General features: G+C 35.6%; 1 pseudogene; it reads right to left on the reverse strand.

Annotated features, from left to right (window-relative positions):
* LOC149816828 (HIPL1 protein pseudogene) overlaps window positions 1-12,358 on the reverse strand; it is a 34,167-nt pseudogene extending 21,809 nt beyond the window's left edge.
* Between the last annotated feature and the right edge of the window lie 4,773 nt (window positions 12,359-17,131).

Here is a 17,131-nt window from a genome sequence, read left to right on the forward strand (position 1 = left end):
GATCCATCGAAGAATAGGTTCCAAATCAGAGATTGTTGGATACTGTAAATGTGCTCATCAGGAAAATCATCATTTTCTTTGATCTCTTCTGTCAGGGAAAAATCTGTCAACTGATCTGTGATAGCCTAGCCTTTTATTGACTTTTGAGACACATACTCTAAGTCATATTGTATTAGGAGGACTTGTCATTTAGAAATTCGCCGAGTAAGAAATGGTTATTCGAGAATATACTTAAGATGATTGAGCTTTGATAGAATTTTGACTTCTGATGCCAACAAGTAATGCCTCAGTTTCTGACACATCCATACTAAGGCTAGGCATCTCTTTTTCATTTGAGAATAATTCTTTTCATAGTCAATAAAAGTTTTGCTCACATAATAGATGACATGATCTATTTGACTGTCTTCTTTATACTGTGCAAGAAATCCACCACAAGCAACTTGATTGACTGAAATATACTGCAAGAGCGGCTTTCCTAATTCTGGTGGCTTCAGAACGGGTGGATTAAGGAGATACCCCTTGATGCACTCAAATGAAAGCTAGCACTCCGATCCCCATTCAAATTTTACTCCTTTTCTTAACAGATGATTGAAAGGCTCACACCTCATTGCCAAATTGAAGATGAACCGTCTGATCGACTGGATACGCCCCTGAAGGCTTTGCAGCTCTTTGAGATTGGTTGGAGGCGACATATCAATAATTGTTTTTGCTTTAGCAGGATTCACCTATATTCCTTTCTTGTTGATCATAAAGCCAAGCAATTTACCTGACTTCACTCCAAAGACACATTTCTGAGGGTTGAGCCTTAATTTATAGAGAATAAGCCTTTCAAAGACTTGGCCAAGAGCATTGAGATGATCCTCTTCTTCTTTGGATTTGACCTGGATGTCATCCACATAGATATCCATGTTGTTATGCATTTGATCATGAAAAATAACGGTCATTGCTCTCTGATAGGTTGCGCTGACATTCTTAAGCCTGAATGACATGATTGTGTAGCAAAAAGTTTCCCATGGTGTGGTGAAGGAAGTTTTTGACTGATCACGAGCAACTAGCTTGATTTGATTGTAACCTGAATATTCATTCATGAAGAAAAACATGGCATGACTTGCATGCTATCGATCAAAAGATCAATATTGGGCAGTGGATAGTCATCTTTTGGTGTGGCTTTATTGAGATCTCTGAAATCAATATAGATTCAGACTTTGCCATTCTTTTTGGAAACTGCCACAATATTTTTCAACCAATCCGGATAATCAATGGTCCGAATGAATCTTGCTTTTAACAAATCTTCAAGTTCTTCCTTAACTTGCTGCTCAACTCGAAGATCCACTTTCCTTAGTTTTTGCTTGATTGGCCTGAAATCTGGTTTCAACTTGAGGCGATGCTCAACCAATTTGGGATCCAATCCCGGCATATCCTCATAAGTCCAGGCAAATACTTCTTGATGCTACTTAAGAAAATAGATGAGTCTTCCTTTCTCATCTGAATTTATTCCTGAGCCAATTTTGAGGATTTTTGAATCATCTTCTGAACCAATATTGATATCTTATGTTGGATCCTGAACCAAAGATGATGGTTCATTCTGCTTCTGAATATGAGCAAATTCTGGCAATTCTTGAATAGTTGAATCAAATTTTGTTGGCTCTTTAATCTGTTATGTCACTTTGCTGACCTCTGCTCTTGCCTTTATCTTGTGAATCCTTACTTACTTGGGGTTATTTTGAGAAAATTTAGGATTGATAACAATCCTTTTTATTGATTTAGGAGTCATGATTTGATAGTCCTAAAAATGCAAAAAGATTTTTTCGAGGAAAATTGTAAACCCTAAAACAACCTTTTGTACGAAAGCAAAGAGTAATGGCATAGACAAAATATAAGCAAGGATGATAGGCATCAAGATGCGAGAGAAGATCAAATTTTCATTGACTGAGAACAACGACTGAGTATTTACAAAAAAATGACAAAGGACATAAGAGACTGGGATTGTGTCGTCCCTACAGGATGACTGAAAGACAAGAAAAGAAAGCAGAAAACTATGACATTATCCCTCTCATTTTGTTCCTTTGACGAATATGGTTCCTTTACTGGATGTATGGCCGGTGAACCCCAATCTTGAACCAGCAGAATGTCGAGCATGGATGATCGGCTCCACCTCGCCGTCTTCATTCTTTCCCATGCCTTTGGAAGGTTGATAGCCATGTTTCATTAGGAGGTCAAATCCTTTCTTTATTTTTTAGAACTGGGGGAACAAAGGGTGATCTTTGAAGGAACCACAATTGAGACGTCCCCTCAGTTTGAAGAAATGAGGTCCTTGCCATTGGACCACTGCTATGACATTTTCCTCTGTCTGAGCTTCTTTCATCTTCAACATTTTTAAGTTGTCCCTGAGATTGATTTCATCGCTTTCCCTAATGCTAGAGATGTCTGCAGTAAAGGTTTGACAGAGAATCATAGGCTGTGGTAGCCTTTCTTCGGGATCTTCACCCAAAATTGTGGTGATCATTCCTCCCTTAGACCATTTTATACATTGATGGAAGGTCGAGAGAACAACATTGGCATTGTGAATCCATGTTCATCCCAATAAAAGATTGTATGTGGGTGGCACGTTGACGACATGAAACAAAACCGTATGCATTGAGTAATTGATGAAAATTTCTAGAAAGATCTTCCCCTTCGTTGTCTGCCCATGATTATCAAAACCGTAGATAGTGATCGGGTCTGGTACATATTCTTCTTCTTTCAGGCCCAAGGCCTTGGCTGTCATTTCTGGGCAAATGTTGAGGTTGCTGCCTCCATCAACGAGCACATGCGGGATGGTCATGCCCCTAGTCCTTACCACGATATACAATGCATTATTGTGAAAAGCATGCAATTTTAGCAAATCCTTGTCAGAAAAAGTGATAGGCGCATTGGTCATCGCCTGATTCATAATTTGTGCCATATCTTCTGGAGTGGTGCCCGACTTTACTTTGATTTTTTTTAAAAGATCATTTAGCATCTCTTGATGCTTTGGAGAATCATGAGTCAGTTCCAAGATTGAAACGTTGGAAAGTGCCATAACTGGCTTCTGGAGTAGGTTAGCTCTTTCTTCAGTTGCTTTAGAAGTTTATGTTTTTTTCATAGAAATCTGCCTTTTGATAATTTTTTTGGGGAAAGCAGGGATCTTTTTGGTTTCAGCTGATGAGTTTACCCGATTCAGGATCAAGGTGATGTCCATCTTCTTGAAGGCAAGCTGGGTCTGGTGAAGAACCATAACCTGATGCTGGAGACTGATATCCTCATTAGGGCATGGACATATATGATCTTGTGGTAAGAAAGGATATTCTAAAATGGTTGTTGCTGAATGATTTGGGAATGGTGTTGACAATATTTTCAGCTTATTTTCCTCTTCGTCTTCTACGAGGAGATTTTTATCGATGCAATCCTATTGTAAACACCCTAAATTTTTTAAAATTTCAAAATTTTCCTTTTTACCCCTGGCCCCTAACTTTTGAGCAATTGGGTCAAATTCTAGTCAATTCTTGGATTCAGTTCTTGGTTGAAGATTCGAAATCCAAATTCAATTTCCATATCTGACCCAATCTCGGACCCAGATCCGATATCCTAATCCAGTTCCGAGCCTGGATCTTCTATTGTCAAAAAAATCAAAAATCAATTCTCTGTATTGAATCAGAAATTTTATCCAGATCCAATCTCATCATTCGAGATCCAAACTCGGTATTGTTGTCAAAATCTCAGATCCAGACCCATTTTGAAACCCACTTTCTGAAATTAAACCATGTATTTTAACAAAACCTCATTTTTGTAAAAACCTCGAATTTCAAAAACAAATATCTTACAAAATTTCTTAAAAATCTCATATGGATCCTCTCTCTCCCTCTCTCATATTTTTAAGTTTTTCTTTCAAAAACTTAAAAGAAAAACTTTCAGAAAAGGGATTCTACCCTTATTTTTGAAAACTATCCTTTTTTTACCCTCTTTCTGAAATTTCTTGAAAGTTGAGGGACCACTTTTGAAAAATTCCCAATGGCCTACTGTTATATAAACAACCATCGGGGTCGCTTCCTCTTCATCTGTTTCTCACCCCAGCATCCTCTCCATCCGCTCTTCACCTCTCACAACAATCCCCTCCTCCTTCTTCCTCTTCCCCCTTTTCCTTCTCTTCCACTCTTCTTTTTCTTCTCTCTCTTCCTTCTCCCTCTGGTTTTCTTCTCCTTGATCGATTAAAGAAAATCACTACAGCAATAGCATCCTAGAAGGAATAATTCCCTCCTCTCAGCCTCTGCCGAGTCACAGTGAGGATCACTCTTCTCCCTTTGTTCTCTTTCTGCGAATTCACATTTTCCTTCTTTCTTTTTCTTAGATTTTCGATCTTTTGTCCATTGACGCATAACATGCAATATCAGTCTGCCTATAGCAGCACCGGTTTGCATTTTGCAACAGAATTTTTGACCCTCTTCTGGGTTACATCTATTTCATTATTGTTTTACATATTTTTGATTTTTTTTTGTATCTTATATATTTTCATTCCATTACACATTAGCGGCGGATGAATCACCACATTTCATTCTACACCATCATATGCCTCCTTAGTTCTGACAATTGGTATTGTATTTTCATTAAATCTACTTGAGATGTCACGATTTATGTTTTTCATTTGCTATATTAGCATCCGGTTCATCTCTGCATCATCATTTTAAGACTCCTGGTCATCATCATCCCATGTTTCATTTGATTATACTGTATAAACTGCATCCAATGTTCAACATAATATAGCATTGCATATCTGTGTTTGAGTCAACATTCTCGTCAGATCAGATCTCCCTTTCAGTATTTTGAATTTTGATTCTTCTGCCAGTCTCACGGTGAAGATCTGATTCACCGTGAAGTCTTTCACATTAGCCCCTTTCATTTTAACTACAATCGTTGCAGTCATCATTAAATTCCAATCACCCTAAGAGGTGGCTTCCTCTACTCAGATCCATGCCGGATAGCAATCCAATCTGATCGGCAGTGAAGAATAGATCCATTTAACCATGAGAGTCACAGTTTGTGTTTTTTTTTGGTGTTTCAATTACTTCTGATTCACCACGAGAGCTCTGTTCATTATCAGTCTTAATGTATATTGTGCATTTTTCTAGATTTGATCTTCATCTTAGCTGCATTCCTGTCTTTTGCATTTGCTTTTGCAGGCTTTTGATTGTTTCGATTGTCTATTGCATTTCGATTTCTTGTTTGCATTTGATTTCCTGTTTTGGATTGCGTTTGACTGTCCTGATTACATTTTGTTTATCTTGTTCACTATATTGTGTTCATTTTTTGCATTTGATTGTTCACTGCATCTGATGTTCTTCCCAGTTTGATCCCATGTTTCCATTTGATTTCCAATTTGCGTTTGATTTCATGCTTTATTTTATTCATTGCCTTGTATCCATTCAGCCAGCATCAGATTCTTTTGGTTCAAAGCTCATAAAGGATAATATTTGAACCCTTTTTATCAATATTTTTTTTTATTTGTGCGCACTTAGCCGTGCTGATTTGATTCAACAATACTGGTTTGATTTAACATCATACTTTCACTGTTTAAATGTTTTCCTTGCATTGAAAAAGCATATTATTAATGGATTGTATAGTGAATTGCAGAATAGAGATCAATTTAGACCTCTGTCATTGGCTGTTTGTTATTGATGATATTACCTTTTGCAGAAACCAATTTGCACTTGCAGAAATTAACGCACATAAATTATTTTATTGCTGCTGGAAGCAATTTGCTGATTGCTTGAGTTACAAAAACCAAGTCCCATTGGTCGTTTTGCCTTTTCAAGCATTCACCATGTATAGCATTTGCTGTGTCACCCTTCATTTGCTAGAACATACTCTAGCATACCACCAGCCCAAAGCCGGTTCCACCAGTCCCTATTTTTGTGGTTGTTAGCAGGTAAGTTGTCCTATACTAGATCTGTAAATTCTTCCTGGTGGTGGGATAAGCAACTTGCTAAAAGTTTTGGATGCATCCTCTGATTGGGATGTCTTGCTTACGGCATATGGTGACCCACACCCACCTCTTGACAAGCAATGACTTAAGGTTGTAGAGTTCATTACAGTGTTGTTGAGGTTGGGTGGTAAAGAGGCTGCAAAGAAGCTAGTTAGCTTGGATGCCATGTGGAGATCCAATCATATGATTGATCATCTTTTCCAACAATGCTATTCAATTAGAAAGCTTCCTGCTGCCATAAGCATATTATTTGTGAAAGGATCTGTATGTGCATTATACCTGTTACTGATGAATATGCAGCAAAGTCCTATTCAGAAATAGATGAGAGTCTCTTCAATCCATCATGTTAGATCAGCAAAATACTTGAGAAGGGTAACCAAGTTCTACCTTTATCTTCTCGATAAAGTATTGCTTGAGTGTGATTTCTCTTAATGAAACTATCATCAGAAGGTGATATGAACGTGAACTGCTTTCAAACTTATCCCACCAACCATTTCGGGTTATGTCTAGGGTTTCTGTTTCATGGCACCTGTTGTAGTCGGTTATGCCACTTGATTTTCGTTAACTTAAGGTTCAGGCTAGGGTGTATTATGTTGTCATGTAAGTTTGGTTGCAGGTCTTCAACCTATGGGTTCTCAGTTAGTTCGAGCAGTTTGTTTTATGACTTAATCACTTGTCCCCCTGTGCACAATACTTGCACACAACACCTGCATATGTCCTTCACTTCTTACACTTCACTATTCACCATATCTTATCACATTCATCACACTGCCTTCTGCATATTGTATCTGTTGCATTTATCCATCTCACATAGAAAGAAATATCACATGCCATATTGAAAAGCCTTGCTGTTAAAAGTTAGTCAATGGAGTCAACTGCTGATAGAGATGGGTTGGAATAGCTGGAGAGAGTTTCTTTGAACATCATAGTTCGGAGATTGGCAACCTTTTGACATTTAGGTGTAATGGAACCTATATTTTACTATCTGTGTATTTGGTAAAAGCCGTTGTGAGGATGACCATGTTATCATCAATGAGCAAGCTGTAAGCCGTACAAGCAAGCCAGCAAGAATTTTTGATCTTTGGAGGCCACCTGAGGTTCTTATAATTCATCTTAAGAGGTTTTCATATAACTGTTTCATGAAAGATAAGCTGAAGTCTTTCATAAATCCTACAATTCATGTTTCGGATCCATCAAGCCATATTGCTAGGAAAATTGAACAGTCTGTACACAATGAGCAACCATTATGGAAGCATGGGAGGTGGTCACTACACTGCACATGCTGTGAACCTGCGCACTCTAGCGCATTACTAGTGATAGTAATGACTATCCTTTGAAACCAATTAGCAGAGGTCAGTTTACAGGGGTCGATTTGCTATGAGCAATCGACTCATTGCAGACCAATTTGCTGCCAAGTGATTCATCAGTTTTGCAGCAAATCAGCTTGCTGTAATTAACTTGCAGCAACTCTCAATGTTGCTACCCATGGAATATACCATCCTACTGTTGATTAATTTGAAAATCTGAATGGCTGTACACTATACTCCTAATCAACTGCATTTCCTGCATATTATTAGCTTAATACATGTTGATAACCTTCATTTACATATAAGCATAGTATTCCTACAGCTCATTACACTCAATGCCACCTGTGCATTTGCATTCAGCACATCACCATTCATTCCCTGCACAACACTTCATCACCTGCACATAAGTATGTCACTCAACATGTTAATCACCTATATTATCCTTTACCTCACCACACAACGTATTCACCATGTAGACATTCCTTAGGACACTTTCCTATGTAGACACTTCATCACATCAGTCTCAGCTCATCTTGCATCAAGTGATGCCCATGATGGGCTATTACACAGTATAACACCCTTTACATTGGCATTATCTGGATTTCCTGCAAGTATATATTTCCTTCACAACTCCGGTACATTTCCTGCAAAATCGTGTTCCATCCATCTTGTGATTGACAATGCTTTGATCTACATTAGTTATTTGTCATCTAATTTTCATCTATCATGCTTTTATATATACTATCATCATTTTATTTCCTGTTTTCACCCTCATTAATGTTTCTAATCTTTGATTCATATGTTGTAGCACTATCATTAGCATTGGCATCTCACTTAGGTATATGCATATGCATTCTTCATTTAGCATAAGCATAGCATTTTGCATATGCATTCTTCATTAGAATAGGCATAATCATATACATTTTGTTTCAATATGGCATTTTTCAATTTCTCTCTATGTTTTGGTATTTCTGTTGCCTGGTGTTATCTTATGTTTGCAGGTAAGTTTGGAAGATTCTGATTCCCTTTCTTAGATTTGAAATTTTTAATTTCAATGTAAGACTAATAATTCCATATCATTGAGAATTTCTATCTTTCTGCCTAGATTAGAATGTATGAGCATGTAGTTATGCTTTAAATTTTCATAATTTCCTGTGGTATTTCATTTTATTCTTCAAAAGCACTGTGGTATAACACAAATGACACGTGTACCTTTCTAATAAGAGGTAAATAACCCTAAGTAAATAATTTACATTTATAGCCATAGTGAAAATGTGAACAATACTTAGGATTTTTATCTTTTATGGAATAACATTTGATCTCCATCATATTTTTCTAAATATCTTTTCTTCTGCTATTAGAATTTAAGATATAAATTAACTTGAGATATATTTGTGGCTATAATCATGAATATATTAAAAGCTAATTTTATTTTAAATCCTATAAAGGCACAAAAAATTGTTTTATTCTTTATTAGAATTTAAATATAGATTAGATTATAATATGTTTGTGACCATAGTCATGAATGTATTATGATTTAATCTTATTTTAATTCTATTAAAGAATAAAATTTTCTTTTAAATTCCAATCTTTAAATAAATTCATCATTTAGGATAGAATTGCATTCTTTCCCAAATTATTTTCAAGTTATTTTTCAATTCCAAGTGATTTTTGAAATAAACTTTCAAAATACAACTTTTATTTTTAAAATTCAAAAATCATTTTTAACTTCCATTTACAAATTCAGATTTATCCCTTTTCAACTCCACTCAATTTTAAAATCCTATTTCAAATTCTAATTTTTAATTCTTACTTCTGAACTTCATATTTCTGAATTCCATATTCTAACTTTGAAATTCATCTCAAATTCAAATATTAAGGTTCAAATTCTTTGTTTCCATTTCAAAATCCAAAATCTTTAAATTCTATCCAATTTCAAATTTTGAGTTTTAATTTCCAATTCAATTCTAAATTAGATTCGTTTTGAAATTCTAAATCAAATTTTGAGATCTACTTTGAATTTCTAAATCAATTTTCAAATTCATTTCTGATTTTAAATTCCAAATCCAATTTCAAATCCTAATTCTAATATCAGAATCCAATTTCAAAGTTTATTTTCAAGATTCTAAATTTGCAATTTCTAAATTCATTCTTATGTTTCAGTTTCAACTTCAATTTCAAATTCTAACTTTAATTTCAAGTTTCAATTTCTAAATTCAATTTCAAATTCCAATTTGAATCCAATTTCCATTCTAAATTTCAATTTCCAATTCCTAAATTCAATCTTGAGCTCCAATTTCTAAATCAAATTTCAATTAGACTTCAAGTCTAAATTTCAATTTCAAAATTTTTCAATTTCAAGATTCTATTTAAATTTTAATTTCAAAACGTTGATTTATCAATTTCAAAGCTCCAAATCCAGTCCTTATTCTTCAAATTTCACTCCTTTCCAAAATTCATTTTCGATTTCAAATATTCCTTTTCAATTCAAATTTCAAAACTCTCAAAATCTCAAAATTCCATTTCAATCTTTGATTTCAGCTGCAATTTCAACTTCCAAATTTCAAATTCCCTTTTCAAAATCTCAATTTCACTTCAAATTCCAAGTTTAGATTCAAATTTCAGTTTTTTTTCCAAATCAAGTTCAATTTCTAAACCACTTCTTCGAGGATATTTTCAAACTTGTATCAAAATCACTTATGAAAACCAAACTTCAGAAATATTTACAAAGCATGAATCATATTCCAAATCATTATTTTCAAAGTTCATTGCACAAGCATGATTCAATGTGCATTTAGGATTCTAGAATAATCACTTAGTCAAATTTAGGCAAAGCAAAAGGTATTGATTCCATCATTGGTTCAATTATGTAAACACCCCAAATTTTTCTCATTCATTTCTGGACAACCCTCCTCATGCAGTGCCAACCCTATTAGGTCAATGTAGGAGTCAAACCCCGAGTCGGTTTCAGAAAACCATCACTTTACCCATTTTCATTAAGAAAATTACCATTTTACCCCTAGGTCATCCCAGACCCCAGTCAGTCGGATTCAACCAAGCTCATTGGTCAGTTCAAAACAGTTAGAATATCAGTCATTTCAAGTTCACCTGAGCTCATGATGAACAAACCATTTTCATTTCTAACCATTCCTGCCAAAAATGGGATCATTTCTTCAGAAATGAGCTCATTTCTCACTCAAATCCAAGCCAATTGTCTCCAAGTCAGTCATTCACAGTCAATCATATTCCTCTGAGTCTAGCTTAAGCTCACCAGAAGTTCAAGTGCTCCAGTTTCAGTTCAAAACCATTTCCAAGTGTCCAGAAGCCCATTTCAGCTTATTTAGCTGAAATTAAGTTGAGTTCAGTTAGTTAAGCTAGTATTCGAGCTTTGATTTTAGTTTATCTCAGTATTACTGGCCTTTGTTCTAGCTCAAACCCAGCTCAGATTCGTAATTCACTTCACTCCAATGACCATTCTGTACCATTTCTCTAAAAATGACAGCTTTTCCTGAAAATTTAGTCGGAAAGGTCAGTTGAGTCAGTGTCTGGTCAGTTCACTTGAGTTCTGAAACTCTAAAACTCAGCTCAATTCAGCTCACTTCAGTTTAATTCAGCTCAAACCCTAATTTTCAGTGTCACTCTAGCTCGATAGGGCCTGAAAACCATTTCTTGAATCATTTTGCAAATTTTATCAATTTTAACACTTTTTGAACTGGTACAAGTGTCAATCAGGTCTAATATCCAAATTTCTTCATTCAGGGTTAGCATTTCGCATGGCATTTTATGTCATTTCTCATCATTTTATATCATTTCTCAGTATTTCATAACATTTCACCACATTTCATTTCATTTTCGAAGTCCAGAACTCCAGTTTTATAAATTCCAATCCAGATTGAGTTTTAAAAGTTTTCAGAAATCAATTTCAAACCTTGGGTTTTCAAAATTGACATTTTTACCCCTGGGAGTCTAAATTTAGAATTTTTTTCTCGAGAAAAACAATCTCGATTTCTTTCAAACTCAAATTTTCAAATTCTACACTGGATTTGCTTCGCAATGGGGTATTGAACTTCAAATTCCGAGCTCGTTTCAAAAACTGCCGAAAATAGCTCGTTTCGTTTGGAAATTTTTTGAAAAGACTATTTTACCCCTCGAATCTTGAAAATGAATTTCAAAATTGGAATTTGGACCCACTCTGAGATGGCCCATCCATTTACAATTTGCTTTTAATATATATATATATATAAGAAAAAAAATATTTTCTTTATTTTCTTTCTTTATTTATTTATTTTACCTAAAGTGGGACCCACTAGGAGGTCGACCCCCCTAGCCCCCTATCTTTCCTTTCTTCCTCTACTTCTTCTTTCCTTTTCTTTCTTCCTATCCTTTCTTCTTCTTCTTTCTTTTCCTTCCTTTCTTTCTTTTTTTTCTTCTTCTTCTTTTTTTCTTCTTTCCCTTCTCCTTCCACTCACATAGGATTTCCTCCAGCCCTCCTTTCTCTCTTCCTTTCCCTCTTTTGTCTTCCCTCTTTTCTTTCCTTTCATTTTCCCTTTCCTTTCCTCTTTCCTTTCTTTTCCTTCCCTTCCTTCATTTCCCTATTGCCCAGCCCATTCACGTAAACCCTTTTCTTCCCTCTCATTGACACCTACTTCCATTAAAAACTTAGGAAGAAAATATTATTTGGCCCTAAGTTAAAAACCAAAATGGGGAGGAAGACTCGAGGATGGACGTACTCTCTCTCTCTCTCTCTCTCTCTCTCTCTCTCTCTCTCTCTCTCTCTCTCTCTCTCTCTCTCTCTTTTGGCTGTAGCCCTCATTGCTGCACCTCTACCAGCCCCTCCAAGTCCCTTCCTTGGCAGCATCTGCCAGCTAGATGCAGTGTTCTCAAGTTGTTGCAGCCACCATAGCAAGTCCATCACTACAACGGCAGCCTTGAAGTAGCATCTCCAGCCGGCGCCACTTCTTCCAAGTGCACCTCCAGCCACCTCCAAGTAGCCAACCTCCAACAGTTCCAACAGCCGATCACCTCCATTAACAGTAACCTCCATCATCTTCATTGCTGCAACCATCAGTTGTACCGAATCACCGACCCCAACCCCCCAGCTGGTCCAAGGTAAAGGTCCTCTTCTATTTCATCACTTTATATTAACTTTGCTAAAACCGTGCGATGATCATCCTTGACACCCATGAGAAGGAAGCCTTCAAGCCTTACTTCATGAAGACAACATGAAGTGTATTCAAGGTGTGGATTTGCAGTAATAGAAGGTCTGCTTCAAGGGTTTAAATATTAGAAGATAATGGATCCATCTATGTTATATGTTGATGCTACATAGATGAAAGAGATCCATTCACTCTATGAATCAGATCTTCCATCTTTATAGCCAAAATAAATAAATATTATTCACACCTCCCTGAAATTTTCTTGAAAATTTGTTTGATGCATAGATTCCATGTTTTAGTTATCGTTTTAGTCTTGCTTTATCAGTTTGTACGTGTTTTATTTACTTAGTTAGTTTCATTGAAATAAAGTTGTTGGTTTATAAGTTTTGGTTTTAGATATTCAGCCCCATCATTATTTCATGCATGATTTTTATTCATAAAATTCTAAAAAAAAATTAGGATAGTTATATTATCTTGTCTATGACATCATGCCAAAGTTTTGAATCCATTCGGATTTCAAGACTCCATTAAATGAATCAAACCCTAAATCGGGTTTTCTATACTTTGAAATTTCCAAGTTCTTTTTTAGCAGACTTGTCGGCCTGAAATCCCCTAAATGGGAGATTTGAATCTCCCCCTAAAAATTGCAGTAGATTCACGATGGAACATACTAATTGTCTGAAAATTTTAAGATTTTTATAAACATATTTGACCTCTGTTAAAAATCGATTTTCCTAGACCCCTGAGAAAACCTTGATTTTTCCTTGTCAAGTTATAGACTGACTCTAATGTGTTGTGTCCGCTCAACCCATAGCTCTAATGCAAAAACACTCAACATCAAAGTTGTTCCTAACCCTTTCCCCTGTCATCTTCCAAAATTTGGGAATTTTTGGAAAAGTCTAAATATTTTTCCCGGATTTATCTTTTCTGTCTGACAGATTCTCATGCCTGAGAATTCTAGAGATCCAGGTCTCTGATAACAGTGTGCCCATTTCCAAACCGTAATCCAAATCCCAATGTTGTAAAAAAATGAATTTTGAATCTGTTTGTCAGGGACATTTTCCCATAATTACAGTCATTTTCCCATCTGTCTGCTATTTTTCCTATAGTTTTTCCCGAAATGTTTCTGTCTACCCTAAATCCTAGAGTCGCCGAATTCCGATCCGACTTGGCGGAGCTGTCCAGCTCCGACCATGGGTCAAAACCAAAATATGTAAAAGGCAAAAATCTTTGCCTAACTGTCTTTTGTCACCCCATAAAAGTTGGGAAATTTTGATAGAAGTTTAGTATCCGAAACTCAATTTAGAATCAACATTTTAGGCAAAAATCACAAAATTTAGGGTTTTTATTTAAATTTTCATATTTAAAAATACCAAAAAAATATATTTTCAGATTATATTATGTTCCTAGGGTTAGTCTAAGTGTCCATGCCAAATTTGGCTAAATTTCAAGTTCATTTGCTTTGCATGTTAGTTTATTTTTAAAATTTAGAACCGAAAATCAAGTTAAATTCAATAATTTATGATATTTTTGCCATTTTAGGTTTTTTATCATATAAATAAGCATATAGAACCATATTAGGGTTAATTTCAATGTCATTTGCATTTCGTTTCTCATTTTTGCAAAATTTATTTCAGAAAACCCTTGTTTCAAGGCCATAGTCTTGTTATCGGGGGCATTTTGGTCATTTTAACCTAAATTTCGAAATTACAATTTCTAATTCCAAAAAATTTAATTCATATCATCTTATTTTATCATATTATGTTTGATTTATTTCATTTGATTTTCAGATTTCCAAATTTTACAAAAATTCTCTCAGAAAACCCTGATTTGAAGGTTATCAGGGGTATTTTGGTCATTTTGACCCCAATTTCAAATTTCCAAGTCTATTTTTTAATTTTATTACTCATTTATAATGTTTATATCAAAGGGGGTATGAATTTCGGTTTATATCTGAATAATATCCGATAATTTTTAATATTTTCAGATAAATTTAGATAAACCTACATTTTTGTGCTAACATGTTTTCTAGTTTTGCAGGAACATTCAAGAAGAAGACTTTTATTTCCTCTTTTATTTCAATTCAATATAAATATCAAATGTAATAATTTGGAATAAAAGTTACATTTTCTGCATAGAATAGGACTGCATTGCATATAGTTTAATTTCTGCAAAATTTCAATATCTGATGTATCATGCATGTGCATGTTTTTCCAAAATCACTATGATTGACATGAATGCCACGTACACAAGCTCTTAATGAAGTTTATAAACTGGGTGAGATTTGTATTTATGGCCATAGTCAGAATACGAAGAAAACCAAGATTTATGATTTTCGTATTAGCCACATTCAGCCTACACTCTTAGGCTAACTTCAAAAATGCACTGCATTTCTCAAAAACTCAAAAGGATTTTCCCAATTCCTCAAAGAATTCTTTTTCAAATTCATATTCATTCATTCCATTTGCATCATTTTCAAACTCTTTTCCCAATTTCATTCCAGAGAAATTGATTTTCCCAAGAATTTCCAAGTCTCTCAAGATTTGATTTTCTCAGAATTCTGAATTTTCAAATAAGATTTCAAAGTATTTCCCAAGTTCAAAATCATGATTTCCCAAGATTTCCATATTCTCAATTTCATTTTCAAATCTCAAAATTGATTTTTCCAAAGTTCAAGTTTTCCTGAGAATTCATCTTCCAATGCTACTTCTGATTTCCACTAAAATTCAAAGATTTTCCCAGGAATTCCATTTTCAAGCACTTTTTCAGTCATTTTCTAAGTACATCTCAATTTTCTAAGGCAAACATCATGTTTCTCAAATTTGCATATTTTCAAAAATCAATAGCACATGCCTGACTCTTTGTTCATTCTAGGAAAATAGAGCATGATTTAGATAATTTAACTTAGTCAAAGCACACATTTGATCCTTGGTTTGATTACCCCTGGTAAATGCGCCAGGAACGGTTGAACCTCATACCGACAGGCGGATCCCATTCCATAGAATTTTCCCGCAAATTTTTGAAACGGAGACGAGTAATTTTCAAAACCAATTTTCAAAATTTTGATCAAGTTTGACTCGCAGAATCGTTTCTCTCTCGCAGAGGGAGGGGAGGAAAAATTTTGCGATGATAACAGGTTTGGCGACCGAGATGGGACCTATCTTCGTCTGATCAACAGTGTGCTTTGACTTAGCTCAATTATCAAAATCGTGTTCTATGAACTGTCAACTTCATTTTCTGATATCATGCGAACCTAGGAGCCTAGACTTGAACCTAGCTGACATGGATTGCATGTAGACTAGGCATGGTTTGGTAGGACCAATTGAGAAGAATTATTCATGCTCACTTAGACTTAGGTCTGAAATAAACACTCCTCAATCTAGGAATTGTATGAACTTGCTTCTTCAAATATTTCAAAATTATATCTCTGTTTGTCTGCATGTAATCATATTTTAAAAACCACCCCACCTATGTCTACCTGGTCTTCATGTTGTTGGGCTCACTTCTAGAACCATAGTTCGGGACAAAGCCTCACAACTGGGCCACTTATTTGGGCTAATGCCCCCTGCCACGTACCAAGGGCCATAGTCCAACGTATATTGGCAAGTGCTCAAGAATGTTGGAAAAACACAAGCTTAGAACCGAAAATGAATTTTATGCCACGTACTTCGGGTTTCAACTCAAGTATATTAGCATAGCATGATTGGACACAACTGATCTGAGCCTAGAGTCAGGATTAGGGTCCTAAAGCTCTTTCAAAATTGATGCATTTAGAGTCAGCTTCTTAGGGAATGTTGTATGTGCATAATTGTTTGTGATTGAATGTATGATATTCATTTTCATCTTATTTCCAATATTTTCCCCAATTTTTCCAAAATACTGAACAATTTTCCAAAATATCTCATTTTCCATGTTTTGTGAAATATCTTCTTTTTCTCAAAAACACTGGATGATTTTTCCAAATTATTCACTTTTTCTTCAAAACTCCAGGTGATTTTCCATTCTTCCGTTCCTCTGGACTTCGAATTTTCAGCTTTTTCATTTTATCCTGCCTGCAATTTTCAAAATTTTTGTATTTTTCTTAAATCTAATTCCAATCTTTCTTTCAGTCCAATGGCATCCAGTCAACTCGACTCTGTCTTTCCTGAGGGTCACATCTCCTACGAGGTGCAACAAAGTCTTTCCGAGCATCGAGCTCTCAGCACCGGACCTTTCTTTCCCCGGTGGTACTATACTTGGTTCAAGAACTTCTCGCGTATGTTTTCGAACCACTTGAGCGACTGTGGGTTAGAACTGACATCCGTAGTGGGAAAGTTGACAGTCAATGGCAATCTGATCCATGCACTGGCAGAACGGTGGAATCCGCGCACTTGCACATTCTGGTTTCTATGGGGCGAGATGACCCTGCTGATGGATGAATTTTCAAAGATCATGGGACTACCTGAGCCAGCCGATCAGCCTAAAGATCCATTGGAGCAACAATTTTTTATCAATGTCAAGGGTCTGGACCCTAAAGATGCTTTAGCTCGCATGACAGAGCGTAAGTCTTGGCCACTGATTAAAGAAAATGAGAATGAATATGTGAGCCTGATCGAGCCACTGATTCATAGAAGTCAGCTCGTTATCCAGGACAGCTCGAGAGAGAATTTAGCATGCGATGGTTCTATGCA

This window comes from Nuphar pumila, chromosome 14 (genome assembly GCF_984573655.1).
Source record: "Nuphar pumila chromosome 14, dmNupPumi1.hap1.1, whole genome shotgun sequence".
Classification (NCBI taxonomy): Eukaryota; Viridiplantae; Streptophyta; class Magnoliopsida; order Nymphaeales; family Nymphaeaceae; genus Nuphar; species Nuphar pumila.